Here is a 17,845-nt window from a genome sequence, read left to right on the forward strand (position 1 = left end):
CTATAATAATAAACATATATGAAAGTAAAAGTTTATAAGTTATGAAAATAATTTTTAATAAGACAAATATTCTAACAGACATTTCATAAAAGTATTTTAATCATAATTTGGGTTTTATTTTTACGGATTCATGTTTTGTATTGTTGGATGTTCAAATCTGGTCCTGGTTTTGAGCTTGTGTAAAAAAGGAGTAAAATTACATTTAATAAGATAAATGACACCTGGAGAGTTTTCACAAACTGAGAAGCTATCCTCACTGCAGTGAAACATTTTGTTATTACCATTAGATTATATCAACAAAGTCCTGTTTAATGGGTCTTGCATTGTTAAGTATTTTCTACCCAAAGTGAATGGCATTATATATTGTTGTACAGCTTTGTATTTAAGGCAAGTAAATACTATAATTCTAAAGAATTTAGATTCTGATATGTTGTATTCTCATTGTGTTCAAGGCATGCTTCATTGTGTGAGAGACATGAAGCTCACTCAGCCTCTGCTTACACTGGAGTCTGAATTGCACAATAAAGAGATCATATAAAAAAGACATCCATGTCTCTGAGAATAGGCAAGGATAAGAATATTTAATGTAAATATCATGAGAATTTGCAGGATAAAGAAGATGCCAGTCACCCAGAGAATGTGTGACAACATATTGAAGAAAAAAGAGGCTTTATTTTGCACCAACTAAACAACAAATTTACCTGTCAGAAGCAAAACACAAAGGCCTGAGCTTTCTCCTGTGGTCACTTATTTAAACAATTACTGTTCAAATTCAGGAGAGGACAATGGTGTTAACACAGTTACCTTACTTACTGCTCAGATTTTGCCTATGACAGTGGATCAATGATACAGCTCTGCCTTTCACTCTTATAATTTAGATACTCAGCAGCCAGCTGGTGTCTACCATAATTTGAAGATAATTTATTGTATTTGTAAGATAAATAGAAAGAGGTAAATGGAAAAATCAGTCTAACACAGCATGACCTATTTGTTTATCAGGTGTGTTTAATGCAGAAAGTCTACTATGACACATAGGAAGTTATTGAGTTTTGTCAAACCTCAACTTTATCAAATAAAAAAAGGTAAAGCTTTTCTTTATGATTATTCCTGGTGGGTACTGCTATTAAACGAGAACAGTATATGCACCTGGTAAGTCATATTCAATGCTCTGTGTTTAATTTGATCCTTGAATTTACTGTGACTCTCAGCCACTTCCATGATTAAACTTCATATTCTTTTACTCTGCTTGTACAATGGGATAAAAGTGCACAATATTTATGAGATGCAGATTCTCCTGGCACCTTTCAGTCAGCATTACTGCTATTTCTGCCATTATCTATTCCTGGCCATGACATTTCCCTGTTCACTTGTTTTGGTTAAAAATACATATGTAAGTGTAATTATAATGTTTAAAATAAAGAAAAAATAACCATTAAATGACTTGGATTTTCTCCCCTCTTTTTTGAAAACAGATTCTATTCTCATGCAGTGTATCCTGATTCCAGGTTCCCTTCCCTTTGCCCCTCTCAGTTCTTCACCTCCCTTCCCATCTGGAACTGCTCCCTTTCTGTCTCTAATTAGAAACGAACAGGTTCGAAGAGTTAAAAAAACAAAACAAAACAAAACATAAAGACCATCACATCCAAGTAGGACAAAGCAAAAACATCAGAAGAAGAGCACCAGAGGAGGCCTAAGAATTACAAACCCACTCTTTAAAAACCCAAGAGTCACATAAAAACATTAAGCTGGAAGATATGTTATATACACAGAGGGTTTGGTGCAAACCTGCAGGCCCTGTTCTTGCTGCTTGAGTCTCTACGAGTTCATGTGAGTTTTGCTCAGTCGATTTAGAGGAGAGATGGGATTGATGGAGGGGATTCTTGGAGAGACAGCTAGAACTGAGGGGTATTTGTGGGGTTGTATGGAAACCTTAGAGCAGTGGAAGCTTGCTAAAATATATGAAAGCAATCCTAAAAATACCTTAAAATAACAGAGTAAAAACTGGCCATCCCTTGTCATCAAATGAAGCTTACAGTACTGAGACTGGGTTATATCCAGTGGAACTGTTAGCCAAAGGGGTCCCATGAAAATCCCCAGACATCTCAGGCTGTTGTTAAGACAGTAGCTTGCTCTCTACAAACTGACAGCATGACCATGCTGTTGAAGACAAAACCCACATAACTCTCTGAACTGGTGAGGTTGAGCTGCTGAGTATATAGAATATTCACTCTTATATTCTATTAGTATCTTTGTAAGGGAAGAAATTCCACAGGCTATCAAAAGAGAAACATAAACACTAACCCAGTCCCAAACCCTATGGCCGACAATCTATCTTGCCTGAAAAATATGCTAAGGCAATGCTGACACAAAGTTTGTGGAAGTAACCAACCAATATCTGACTTGACTTCAGACCCACACTATACAAGATGGAACTCATAATCAACACTGCTAACATGACCAAAAAGTGGAGGCTAGATAGATCAGAGACCTAGGGTAAAACCAAATACCACTGCTCTTAAAAAATAAAAATGTAGGGGCTAGAGAGATGTCTCAGAGGTTAAGAGCACCGACTGCTCTCCCAGAGGTCCTGAGTTCAATTTCCAGCACCCACATGGTGGCTCACAACCATCTGTAATGAGATCTGGCACCCTCTTCTATATACATAATAAATAAATAAATCTAAAAAAAATAAAAATGTAGTGATAAAATGACTCTTAATGATATTCTGTTATATTCATTATTTGGATTTTCAACTAAAAGTTCTTAATGATTACTAACACCATCTCATTTCTATTGCTATTCTTCATTCACTTAAATATCTTCTACTGATTCCTAGAAACTCATGCTTTAATTATCTTTGTTTTACCACTAATTATTGCATAAAGGAGACAGTTGTATAGCTTGGTCTGTTTGAGCAGCCCCTGGCAGTGGGATCAGGATTTATCCCTGGTGTATGAGCTGGCTTTTTGGAGCCTATGCTCAGTCTAGATGCAGGGGGAAGGGGCTTGGTCTTGTCTCAACTAAATGTACAAGGCTTTGCTGACTCCCTGTGGGAGCCCTTACCCTTTTGGGGGAGAGGATGGGAGGGTGGATCGGGAGGTGGGAAGGATGGAGGGGAGCAGTATGAGGGATGAGTGAGGGATCTGTAGTTAGTATGTAAAATAAAAAAGTCTTAAAAAAAGAATCATTGACTTTAACTCTATTATTTACCTTGTTTGTGTATGATATAACCCTGATTAAGTAGCCCTACTTGGAAATTTTTACTTTCTTACAATCCATAATATTACTGTTAAATGTAATTAAATTGACTCTGAAATTAATTTAATTTCATGTTCAGTAAATTTAATTTTTTTAAATAAAAGAAATCTACATAATTATTTGTAAATTTCAGAGGTAACATAGTTTAAAGTTTATCCTAAGTTATTACTTGTGAATTGTTCCTTTATAAAAGTCTTGTTGAAATCTTGAAAAGCCTATGTGAAAAACATATCTCATCACTGTCTTCTGAAAAACCATTTAATTGATACTTTCATCCTAGATATAAAATTTGAAAGCAAAGTGTTACTAAAGAATTCTGAACAGCTTCACAAAGAATTTGCCGATTTAGGTAATTTAAGTAAATTGCTAGTTTATGTAAATATCAGTGTGCTATTTAATCAAAATTTATTCTATATGGCATTATAATAGGGCCAGTAAGATGTTTCAGGAGGTAAAGACACTTTCTATCAGGCCTGATGACCCGAGCTTTATCACCAGGAGCCACACAGTAAAAGACCAGAATTGACTCCCACAAGTTGTCCTCTGACAGTCACTAGAAGGCCTGGGTTATTTCTACACACTTCCAAATTAAGTTATTACATGGGACTTTTTATGTTATTATTATTATTATTATTATTATTATTATTATTATTATTATTAAGCTTAGGAAGTTTTTTGGACCTATCGATAGCCTTTTCTTGTCCTTTTGGAGAGGTAAAGATTGTTAACTTGATTTTAGAATTTTCACTTCCCTGTGTAATATAGCTTCTTATTAAATAATCTTATAATAAAACTTCCATTAATTCAATATTTTTGATGTAAAACCTGGACTTCCAAAATTCAGATGTAGCAATTTCACCTGTATTATAGTATTCACAAGGCTAAGGCAGGAGGCATGATGAGTGTACAAAGCCAACCTGAGCTAAATAGTGAACTCCTATAGGTCAGGCTGGGTTATAGATGGACATCTTATTTTGACATACAGACACCTCATGAGTGGTCAAACAAAAGGGAGCTCATCCTCATTTTTATGCTGCTACTGAGCAGTTAAACCAATCTTGAATTTTGTCTCTCTCTCTCTCTCTTTTTTTTTTTTTTTTTTTTTTGGGTTTTTTGAGACAAGGTTTCTTTGTGTAGTTTTGGTGCCTGTCCTGGATCTGTAGGCACCAGGCTGGCCTTGAACTCATAGAGATCTGCCTGCCTCTGCCTCCCAAGTGCTGGGATTAAAGGCATGTGCCACCACCATGAGTGTCTCTTCTTGCCTCTTGGGTCTTCCTGGAAGAATGACCTGAAAATTTTAGCAGATATTTAAAAGCATATCATATCATCTATGTTCTATTATAGAAGAGTAAAAAGACTTGGCCCAGCACCTTGGATATTATGCAGGCTTGAAAAATGTCTGTCAGCACTCCAGTAGAAGTTCTGAGACAGGCATATTCTTTCAGATTGGTTCTGAGTTCAGAAATATGACAATGCCTGTAAGTAACATAAATGATGGAATATAGAACCAAATTATATCTTTAGAGTAAGGCTTTCTGAATTCTGGAACTATTTATGTTTCAGATCAGATAAGAGTTTGTTTTCAAGGTCTGCTCTATGTATTATTGACTTACCAGAATCTCTGGATGCAATGTCCTAGATGCCAGTAGTGTATCTACCTACTGTAACAATGATAAAATATCTCAGTATATCCCCACTTGTCTTCAGGTGGACAAAATACCCTTCCACATATGTTTTCCTACAGGTAAATGTTTTAGAGTAGATATGCTAACAGACTCCAGATCGTTAGCCTATTAACACCATTGATACTTGTATATGAGTTACTTTTCACATTTCTGCTATTAAATATTGGATAGAGAAAAACTTAAGAAAGTAAGTATTTGCTTTGGTCTGTAGATTAAGGAAGAAGACATTTGTCTTAGTTAGGGTTACTTTTGCTGTGGTGAAATACCATGATCAAAAGCAACTTAGGGAGTTCCAAATAACAGTTCATCATCAAAAGCAGTGAGGGCAGGAACTCAGCAGGGCAGGAACCAGGAGGCAGGAGCTGATGCAGAGACCATGGAGGAGTGCTGCCTATTGTTTTGCTGCTCATGGCTTGCTCAGTCTTCTTTGTTATACAACCTAGGAATACCAGCCCAAGGATGGCACTACCCACAGTGGGCTAGCCCTCCCCTACTGATCAGTAATTAAGAAAATGCCTTACAGTTGCATCTCTCTTTTCTGATGACTCTTGTGTGAAGTTGATATAAAATTAGCAAGGACAGCATGCCAGCTAGAGTGTGAAGCTCCCTGTTCCTATCTGGACAGATCATGGAGTACAAATAGGTACAAATAGATGCATGCTGCCACTTATCTAGTTCCCCTTCCCCTCCACATTTTAAAAATTATACATTAAAGGGTTCTACCCCCTTGGGATGCTACTGCCTACATTAGATTTAGTCTTACCTGTAGATAGAGAGTTTTCTCTCTGGGTCCCACCAAGCCCTGGCAGTCCAACAGCCCACTTATAAAATAAACACACAGATGCTTATATTATTTAAACTGTTTGGCCTAATGGCTCATGCTTCTTGCTAGCTGTTCTTATATCTTAAATTAACCCATTTATATTAATCTATAAGTTGCCACACGGTTCGTGGCTTACCGGTACCTTACATCTCGATTTTCATGGTGGAAGCTGGCAGTGTCTCTCTGCCTCAGCCTTCCACTTCCCAGAATTTTCTCTCCTTGTCCCTCCTATACTTCCTCCCTGGCTACTGGCCATTCAGTGTTTTATTAACTAATCAGAGCAACACATTTAACATACAGAACATCCCACAGCACTTATCTTCTCAGTTAAAATTTCCTGGAAACATGTTTAGACATATATATCAAGAGGTGTGTCTTAGAAATCCAGTAAGTTACAAAAGAAAATCAGCTATCATAATCTTGTAGTCTTTAAGCCTTCATAGGGCTTATCCTCCATATCTGAAAATAGTGACTGCAAACTGTTACTGCCTTTTTTTATGGCAAGGTAAGGAATACATTTATTATAACTATTATTCTCATCTCAGATTTTTTAAAGGTGACTCTGATATTTATCATATACCTTTAAAGTAGTTTTGTTTATAATTTATTATTTCGGAACTGAGTAGTGGAATTCAAGAGAATTCTATGTACTTTATCTCCTATAATAGTCTAATCTCACTGACCAGCAGATGTAAAGATTTTGTAAAGTACCAAGAATTCCTCAATGCCGTGTCATGATTAGGGAACAGAGAGAAAAAGGTTCATCAAGGGACTCTGTCCAACAAGTAGATCTGTTGAGTTGGCCATGAGCCAGGCATACACTTTCTGCGTTGGTTCTCATAGACATCATTATAAAAGGGAGCTATGTTAACACTTCCAATGCAAAATGTGTCAGAGTGGACCTTGAGTTCAACAGGCTTCAAAACATGGAGGCACTCTTTCTTCACAGTTAGGTGAAAGTCTCTAGATTTGCCAATGTAAGTACTGGTTATATATTCTTATTCTTGCACTGGTATTATCTATGTTCTAGAGAATATGACTCCCTGACCCTATCAGTGGATCCAGATCAGAGGACTAGCTCCAGTCATCAAACTATTAAGTAAGGAGGGGAGTCAGTATTACAGTGAATGTGAGATTATATAAGAACGTTTGAGTTGCTTTTCTCTTCTCTCTGATTATCAGTTGTGATATCTTCTAGTATAAGGAATGTGCAAAACAGTTGCACATCTGTCAGGATGCTGGGAATACAATTGTCTAATCATCAGGAGAATGCAGTAGGTTAAGATGATAGATAAATGAAGAATCAAATAAATACATACATGAACTTGGCAATTTTGATAAGTACTAAAGAATTCAAAGAGTTGAGATTTTCCACCTACCTGGAGCTGAAATGTTCGAACAGCAGAACATACAAATTCCAATATGAGTTCCTTTAGTTCTCTATCAAGTTCTGTTGTTTATATGACTTAAGGGCAGCTTCAAACTGCTCATCCACTTATTTGTCCTATGACTATAAGACATGAGCTTTTGTATATCATGCCATAGCCCTTAAAACCTTTCTCACCTAGACTTTATATGTCAATGTCACTCAGATTGTTGTTATATTTTCTCATACATTCTCATATATAAGTATCTACCTGAAATAGTCAGATAATTCTATTTTTTAATATCACTTACACTTGAACACATATATGATCATTTAATCCCTGAGTATTTTTTGTTTTGTTTTTGTTTTTTGGTTTTTCAAGACAGGCTTGCTCTCTGTAGCCTTGACTGTCCTGGAATTTGCTCTATAGACCAGACTGGCCTCAAACTCATAGACATCTGCCTGTCTCTGCCTCTTGAGTACTGGAATTAAAGGTATGCTCCAGAACTGCCTGGCTTTCATTCATGAATACTGTGCATGAGCTTCTCCAAGAAAATTGTTTATTCCCTATGCTTTATTTCATATATGTTTTATTACCACTGAAGGGTATTTCCTGGCATTATTTGACCAGTGGGTCACAAAGCTAGATAATTTCAACTTAGAGAATACTAGTGACATGAACCCAAAAGGGACTCTGGAACCTTGTTCTTCTAGCCTCTCTGCTCCTAGGCTGAAATATGACTATTGTCTGATCTCATTCCTATCACTGCCATCTAACACTTTTACAAGAGACTAAAGTCATTGCAGCTATCATACCTTGGAAGTTGAATCCCCACAGCTGTATCAAGAAGGCTATTATACCTCTGGACATGATGACCATTCTCTGTAAAGCAAGAAAGAGCTACCAATGAAAACAGGAACTTTCTAGAAGCTCTTCCATCATTATCCATGCAGACACGTCATTGGCCATTAAAGTGTTTCTTAGTTTAGGTTTCTAATGCTGTGAGGAGATATCATGACCATGGCAGTTCTAAAGGAAAACGTAATTGGGACTGGTGGGCTTACAGTTTCAGAGGTTTAGTACATTGCCATCATGGTGAGAAACATGACAGTGAGCAAGCAGACATGCTGCTGGATCCACAGGCAACAGAAGGAGACTGGGTACCAAACTGACTAACATGAGCATATGAGACCTCAACACCTCCCTCATAGTGACACACTTCCTCCAACAAGGGTACACCAACTTTAACAAGGCCACATCTCCTAGTAGTGCTGCTCTTTATGAGTAAAACATTCAAACACATGTGTCTATGGGGGCCACTCCTATGCAAACCACCACAAAGTATCAGAGGGTCACTTGTCTGTCACAGAATTTGAACAAGTTTGTGATTTTCAGTGACCACCTTTCTGCCCAGGGAAAATCTGCAAAATTTAGCTTGAATAACTAAAAAACCTAAATATTAGGTAGGCAATCATGCATCTTTGCAAAATTACCTGCAAAGAAATCTCAGGTGCATGACAGGGACCCTCCATCAAATTCCTAGGCAACGTCACTTCTGGTATCCAGTTGTTTCCCATTTTAAACTAGACACTGATTTGTGTGATAAATACAATTCCCTATAAATTTAATTGAATGATACCCAAGAGTAGACTGTAAAATCATTTTAATTTTTGCCTTGAAACTTTTGCAAAGATTAGCATTTATTTTCCAGTAAAATGTTAGAAAAATAAATATTTGTTCATGAGTGTGTGGATGAGAGCTCAGTGGTAAAGTTCTTGCTTCGATTATACAAGCCTGGAAATTGATCTATAAGTAAATATAATTGTGAAAGATCCCTGAAACATATTCAGATATTATGGATCATACGCTTGAAAAATGCTCCCAATAGTCTGCCTGGTGATCATACCTGTGGAGAATTTTCTGATTGGTGATTGAAATGGAAGGGAGCTATTGATGTGATGGGCAGTACCACTCCTAAGAAGACGATCATGGGGTATACAAGAAAGCAAACTGAGGAAGCCAGGCAGACCAAGCAAGGGCACCTCACTCCTCCATAGTCTCTGCTTCAGTTATCGCCTCTAGGTTCCTGCCTTGAGTCTTTTCCCTTCATGATTGATGGCAACTGTAAAACAATTTTATTCCCTGGTTGCTCTTTGGCCATGGTGTATTACTACAGCATTAGAAAAGACTGTTTTCTCCCTCTATTCACAGATTGTAGGAGCCAGAGGGGTCAAGAATATTACAAGAAAACCCACAGACATGACTAACCTGACTTGTAGGAACTTACAGCGACCAAAACAACAACCAGGAAGCCTGCATGGGACTGACCTAGACCTTCTACATATGTCAGACCGTTGTGTAGCTTGGTCTACTTGTGAGACTCCTGACAATGAGAGCAATAAGGGACTGTCCTTAATGCTGTGGCTGGCTCTTGGGAAACTATTCCTCATACTAGATTGCCTTGTCCAGCCTTAATATACAGGGCGATGTGCTTAGTCTTACCACAATTTGATGTACTGTGCTTTGTTGATATCCATGAGAGGCAGAGAGGAGGTAGGGGGAAGGAATGAGAGGAGAGAAGGAAGAAGAAACTCCTATTTATTTTAGGATGTAAACTAAAGAAAGAAAGAAAAAGAAAAATATCTTTCCTATTGCATTACATTAATGAATTATTTATTTAAAAATATTCAATTTTGGAATGCTTCATAATTTGAAAGTACTTCTTTGAATGTTGATGTTCAAAGGGGATAAATATTAATTATGTTTGTAACCTGAGGAAATAACATTTCAAATAATTGGGATTATAAAAAAATGGGGAGATGTCAAGTATTTTCAAATTTCAAAATATTTTTGCAAATATATTTTGAATAACAACAAAATTGTATGTGTGTGTATGTGCGTGTGTGTTAGCATGGCATGGAATATAGACATGCCATTTATTGTGTTCATCTGTCAAAAAGTAAAGCGTTGAGACATCATTGCAACATGTTCAGAGAATTAAGAACTATATACAAGAGTTGGGGGAAGAATGGCAACATTCGAGTGAGAAAATGTTTTAAAAGTTTTCAACTTGAAACCTCAGAGTCTGAATATTATACACTGTCCCTAGATATCCACTTTTATAATGTGTTTGTTAGTATTTTAGTCTGACTATCTTTTTATATTTTAATAGGAAAATATTTTAAAATTGTAATAAATGAATTAATGGAAAATAAAAAGTTACTTTTGAATATGTTAATGCTTTTAAGTCACAGAGATTTATTAAGTTTATAATAAACAATTTTAAAAAATGACTTTATCTAAGCAAATATTTACTGGAAATTTAAGTGTATAATTACATTTACTTTCAATCATTTCCAAAAAGATAAAACATATTCTTATTCACCTCTTTTTAGCTTATTTAAAAAAATGCATGTGTATGTGTGTGTGTGTGTGTGTGTGTGTGTGTGTGTGTGTGAGAGAGAGAGAGAGAGAGAGAGAGAGAGAGAGAGAGAGAGAGAGAGAGAGAGAGAGAGTAAATAGACACATATGAATGCAGAAGGGCAGAAGAGGCCACTGGATGCCTCATAGCAGGAATTACAGGTGTGACATATGATATATAATATATGTGCTAGGATCTGAATTCATGTCCTCATTGTTGACTATGCAACACTTTTAATCACTTAGCCATCTCTCTGTCTCCTCCATTTATCTATCATCTATCTATCTATCTATCTATTTAATTGTAATATGGGTCTTCTACAGGTAAGGATACCCTTAACTTCTGACTCTTTTTGTCTCTATCTCCCAAGTTCTGGAATTTTAATGTGTGTCACCCTGTCCTAGCCTAAATGTGATTTTTCAAAAAAAAAAAATTCTGAAGATTTTAAAGAAATCTTTAAAATAAGATTGTATGAATTCTAACATATAATATAAAAGGTTTAAAGATCAGACAACAGAATTAAGGACATATGACATAGCTTTCAGACAGGTTGCAAAACATGCTATGATATGATCAGCATTTGTGGCTGATTCTCTGTTTACAATAAAAGTTAATAGAAGTTATAAATGGGTTATATGATAGTCCCACAGCTTGGACATCATGAAAACATGTATCTGAACACTTCACCCAAGAATGTGGTAAGATTGTTATCACTTGTAAAATAATGAGCCAAAAAAGTAAACATGTCAAGTTATTTGAGATGTTTGGATTAGAAACATATAAAAAGGCTTGCAAGATTTGGGATGAAATTAAAAACACATAGTGTTGTAATTAAAAGAAATGTAATTTATACATGTCAAATCATAGAAGACATGATAATTGTAGACTTTAAATTTATTTTCAATATTTCTAACTCTAAACATTGCATGACACAAGATAGCAATTTATTTAGTTTTGAAAACTTCAGATATTAAAACAAGAGGTATTTGAATATATACTTATATTCATATGACTGTAACATATGACCAAAGTTCAATATTAAAAAAGTCTTTTGGAACAGGTTGAAATTCTAAGAAGAACTTTATTAGCTTGAAGCTTATTTCAGGGGAAGTTTAGGAAGAGTTTTACAAATCATTTTCTTAGTTTCAACCAAACCTTCAAGGCTTGAATTTAATTGAAAATGTTAAAGTTTCATTTCAGGCTTCAGAGATCAGATCTGAGAAAAGGGGCGCAATTTACAGACAATTACATCCTTTGCGATGTAATATGAAATAATCCTTATTTTCAAATTACGGATTTCCATATTAGATCACGTCAAGATTAGTGACTGGTAAATAGTACGTTTCTGACATGAATACCTCCGGGTACCTTCAAAGTAGCTGTAAGTTAATCAATTCCCTACCCCATGCTGGCTTTCTAATGAAGAATGATGTTTTTCTTAAATTCAAAAGGGACTCAGTGCTCTGACCCTACAGACTGATTCTAACAATAAAACCATTTCTCTCTGGAGCACAACTTCAGTGATATGGAAGGTCCAGATTTAGTCTCAAGGCTGTCACAATAAGCTTGCACTGTTAATCTAATGCCTGCTTTCTCGTGCATCTTTCATTTAACCATGTGGACCCCTTTACCTCCAAACACAGTAGGAATAACACTTCTACTGTCTTTTCTTTGGTGGGCTCCATAAATTTCCAGTCCCACTTTGCTTCAGTGAATGGTTTCCAGGATGAACATATATGATGATGCATATAGTAACAATTTTAAGATATCCATTCCATTAAAATATTTAAAAAATTGCCGGGCGGTGGTGGCGCACGCCTTTAATACCAGCACTCGGGAGGCAGAGCCAGGCGGATCTCTGTGAGTTTGAGGCCAGCCTGGGCTACCAAGTGAGTTCCAGGAGAGGCACAAAGCTACACAGAGAAACCCTGTCTCGAAAAACCAAAAAAAAAAAAAAAAAAAAAAAAAAATTAAAAAAATTGAGTATTTCAAGAATTAGACATCTGCCCTAGTAAGTCCAGTATGATTAATTACCACAGGCTAATTTTAAAGTAGGATAGTAATTTAATGCATCAAATTGGCTGTGCCATGGTATATTTAGATATATGGAAAACAAGAAAGTTATATTTAAAATATGTGGATTTATAGCTAAACAAATTTAGGTGCATAGTATGTATGAGCCACATCCAATTATTATAATGCAGAATAGGACGGACTTTGGACTTGATCTGTAAAAGTGTAGTGAGATACTTTAAATTAATCAGTGGCTGAATGGTAACATTTGATATTGTTGCAATTTAAGCTGTTTCCCCTATGTGATGCAGCGATTTTTCAGTTTTCTCTCCTTTGTTGATTTCCTTTGGCCACTTGATCTGTATTACTATTTAAAAACTGACAACTACTAAATTTACATCTTCCTCATATTCTGACATAAATTTACTGTTTCATTTTAGATGCCTAACTATTTTAAGATAGCTAGGTTCAAAATTCATTCATGGCTCCCCTCTATACATATTAAACTCAGAACACTCTCAAATTGAGAAAAAATAATGGATTTTTGAACATGAATACATCTTGTATAATAATGGAATACATATGCACCCCACTAGCACTTCATGTTATATCACTGCAGTAGTATATTCCTGATAAAACTGTTCTCATCATGCCACTAATTATCATCCTTGTCTTTTTCTTATATTGTAAATAGTCATCCTCATATGCACTCTATGCTAATGACCAAAAATACTTGAATTTAAATACTTCATCTCATGTAATTATTTTGAAATCCTTGGTACATCTCTAAGTTCAACATCTAAATAAAATATTAAGTTTTGCTTTTTTTTACTGTTTTTGTAGACATGACTGTCATCTATATTCTTTTCTTAGAGCATTTTCATTTCATTTCAATTATCTTCACATAAGAGTATGATGTATAATAAGTGGTAAAAACGTTGGTATTCTCTCAGCATTGTCTGTGAAGTAATATGTGGCTTTCATATGAAAGTTTTTATAGTATAAAATTTAAATAAATAGATAAAATATAACCCTTATGCTTTAGGAAATGATGCACCAAGAGTTATAAATATTATGTTGTACAGAACAATGGTGGTCTGAGTTTGGGACCTACACCATCCCAGGACACAGTACTGATCAATGAGACATCATGAATTAATTCATTTTAATTGCTTATCTCTAGCACTAAGATATTCTGGAGGCTTTGGATATTTGTAGATGCACTAAATAGCATGAAAGTTATAAAGGTTTATTTGTGCTTACCAGTTAAAGCTGATCATGTGTAACTTTAATTAAATGTGGGAAAATGTGTTTTCTTAATGCTGCAGGGTAATTGGAAAAGATAAAAGAATGTTTGATAATAAAATGTGTCCTTTTTTTTAACCTGGAGACAAATGCAAAGTATCATGACTCACATTTTAATATATTTTATTCATTTTAATGGAATATGGCCTGGTGTACTCTTAGCTACAAAGATATTAATAAAAACTTAATTTCTACTAAGTATTTTATATTTTGATATCAGTATATTAGTAATTATTGGTATAACTGGCATATAGTATAATTAATAGCTATCATAATTAAGGACTAGTTTATTGTCATACTCAATTCATTATTTTAAAATACAGCTGAATTATGCAGGATTTTCACCAAAAAAATCTCATTTTGAAATGAGTGCCTCTAGATTAGATTATAAACTTTAGTTCTACAAACATACTATTTTTCTTTTTAAAAATTTTATTGATAATTTGATTTAGTATTTTTATCATATTCTTTCCATATCTCAGTTTCTCCAAAACTCCTAATCACCTAAGTTCATGTTCTTTCTCTTTCTTGAAAACAAACAAGAGAAAAAAAGAAGGACACTAGAAGACATGGAGTCCAATTTGCATTGATCATCTACTACTGAACATGGGACTACACACTGACACTCCATTGGAGAAAACTTATTTTTCCCCTACCAGCAGATATCATTTTTTTCTTGGTTAGCACTGGAACCCTGTGTCCACTTCTTTTACTTTTTACTGGATTTTTTTTCTGATTTGAATTTGTGCATTGTATGTGCAAACATATGCCTTGTTGTGTCTGGAAAATGATGTATCCTTAAAAATGACCACCATCTTTGACTCTTAAAATCTTTCTGCTTCCTCTTACACACAGATCTCTGAACACTGGGTGGAGGGGTCTGATAAGACATCCCATTCAAGACTAAGTACTTCAGAGTCTCTCATTCTGAATGTTTTTCCAGTTGTGGCCTCTGTATTAATTGTCACCTATGGCAAGAAGAAGTTGCTTTGATGAAAGTAAAGCAATGCACAGACTTATGAGTATAACAATATGCCTTTATGAGTCACTTTATTGCTGTGTTCACTTAGCAAAAAACAGTTGTAGTAGATTTTCTGTTGGGAGCATCATCTATCTAGTCTAAAGTTCTTGGTCTTATTAACAAGGTCAAATATTGGATCCATTTCACGCAGTAGACCTTAAGTCCAATAAAACAATAGTTGGTTACCCCTCTAACATGCACACCACTTTTGTGCCAGTGGGCATAATTTGCATGTAGGTTGTTATTATAGCTCATAAGGTTCTTATCTAGGTTGAACTGATACCTGCATTTTTCCTCAGGCAGTGTGTGTAGTACTTTCTAGCAGTTCTGTGGGATGGTCTGTATGTCAAGTGTGTTGCTGATTGGTCAGTAAATAAATCACTGATTGGCTATTGGCTAGGCAGGAAGTATAGGCGGGACAAAGAGAAGAATTCTGGGAAGTGGAAGGCTGAGAGAGAGACACTGCCAGCCACCACCATGACAAGCCGCATGTGAAGATGCCGGTAAGCCACTAGCCATGTGGCAAGGTATAGATTAATAGATATGGATTAATTTAAGCTGTAAGAACAGTTAGCAAGAAGCCTGCCATGGCCATACAGTTTGTAAGCAATATAAGTCTCTGTGTTTACTTGATTGGGTCTGAGTGGCTGTGGGACTGGCAGGTGACAGAGATTTGTCCTGAGGTGGGCCAGGCAGGAAAACTCTAGCTACATAGCAGTATGAACTCTATCAATAGGGATGAAGCTTCAGGTCAAGTCAGCTTGATGTTATATGCCATAAGTATGTTGTATCTTCAAAAATTTCATCTTATCATGAAATTGTGGAGGGTAACATATACCTTAGCAATAGCCTATAGTGTTTAGGAGGTCTATTTTGGCCAATGAGTCAATAGGATGTAACTCATCCCTGGTGCTGGGAGTTTTAAGTATCATATGATGCCTAGTTACGGTTTTGTCTTTCTCATTATGTGGTGGCTTCATTTAAATTCATTTTATATATGCATGTATTTTAGGATGCTTCTATAATCATGGATTTCTGCAAGTCCTTTCAAAAGTACTTTAGTGTCAGCTTTCCTTCACACATGCCATTGTCTTCCCTGCCCTCCATCACCCACCTCTTTAGCTCCTCTTGTTCTAACTTTATCTCTATCTTTTTATAAAACTACTGTCCATACCCCACCTCTTGGATGTTCTTCATCTCCCACAGAGACCGTAATAGCTATATAAGCTCCTGAGTGTTATAATGAAAAACACATATTTAAAGCACAAATGCTACTTATCCATGTGTAAAATGTGTAATGTTCATCTTTCTTGATCTGGGTTACCTAACTCAGGATGATTATTTGTAACCCCACAAATTGGGCTGAAAATTTCATTATTTACATTTTCTAACAGCTAACTAATATTCTCTTATATAAACGTATTACATTTTCATGAACCTTTCAGTCCCTCACAATGGAGAAAACAAAGCAACAAGATCATAAGCTCCCTGGGGAGAGCAGAAAGCAGAAAGACCTCAAGCCAACCCCTATAGGAAAGGAGAAAGGGAGCAAGTGGAGCCAGGCTGTAACGTCTCAAAGCTTGCCTGAAGGGTAGAATTCCTCTCTCAACCCCACCTGCTTAGATCCCATAATCTTCCCAAATGATACCACATACTGTGAGCCAAGTGTATAATACATGAGTCCATGGGGTACATTTCTCATTCAAGCCATCACACTTATAATCAAAGGATATTTTTCTCCAGTGTCAATGATTATTTACTTGAAATAACTTTAATATGAATATTTATAGTGATATTCCATCTATTATTATATATGTTCTTGAAGTTGGTGGAATTTTTTAACCAAATCTTGTGACCTTAACATGATCAACTTTTGCATCCTGATTTCTAGAAATAGTCTGTTCAAGCCAACCTGAAATATATGCTTTTTTGTTTTATGCATCTAAAAATGCCCTTAGCCTTTGCCCATTGTTCAGTTCCAAAGCCATTTATACATTTTTTAGTTATTTATTGTTGGAACACCACATTCCACTGCCAAAATCAATATTAATTATAGTGCTCCATAGAAGCAGGACCAATAAGAAATGGATTTAGATGTCAAAATTAAGAATTCAGTTGTTATATAGATAGAAATATCAACAAATTTACTTTAAAGAATGGACTCCTACAATTTTGTGGGACATACAAGTCTGAATTCTGCAGTGTAGGTCATCAATGAAGGAAGGAGAAGTTGATTTTAGACTTGAGACAGAAAGACTTCTACTTAAGAGACCTCAATTTTTGCTCTATAAGGTCACAAACCATGCCCAAAATTAATTTCTATCACCTAGTCATACTTCACCACAATCATAAAACACTGTTTAAGAAACTCTCAAATCAATGTTTGATTAACTAACATAGGCTAACGAGGGGGGAGAGATGGCTCAGTAGTTATAAGAGTTCTCTTTGTTCTTCCCAGGGACCCATGTTTGGTTCCCAGGAGGTACAGAGTGACTACAACAGTCTGTATCTCCCATTCCAAGAGATCTGACATCCTCTTCTGTTCTCCACAGCCATGTGTGCACATTGTGCACAGGTACACATACAGACAAAATATTCATATACACAAATTAAATGAATAGATATTTGAAAATCATCGGCTAAAACATTCTAGAAAAGCTGATAAAAATATCCTCACACTGAATATATAATTTCATCTTTCTCTAATTTTATACAGATGAGTGTTTTATCTGCATGTTTTTCTGTTCACTATGTGCAGGCAGAAAGCACAGGGCATCCTGAAGGAACAGGTTTTCTTTATCTACCGTGTAGGCTCTGGGTCTCAGGATTGACAGCAAGCAAGTATCTGTACCCATGTATTACATATTTTAAAAAGTTGTTCATAACACATTTTCACATAGTATCCATGTTCAGAAAAATTAAAAATCACTATAAAGCTAAAGCTTACTACGT

This window comes from Peromyscus eremicus, chromosome 12 (genome assembly GCF_949786415.1).
Source record: "Peromyscus eremicus chromosome 12, PerEre_H2_v1, whole genome shotgun sequence".
Classification (NCBI taxonomy): domain Eukaryota; kingdom Metazoa; phylum Chordata; class Mammalia; order Rodentia; family Cricetidae; genus Peromyscus; species Peromyscus eremicus.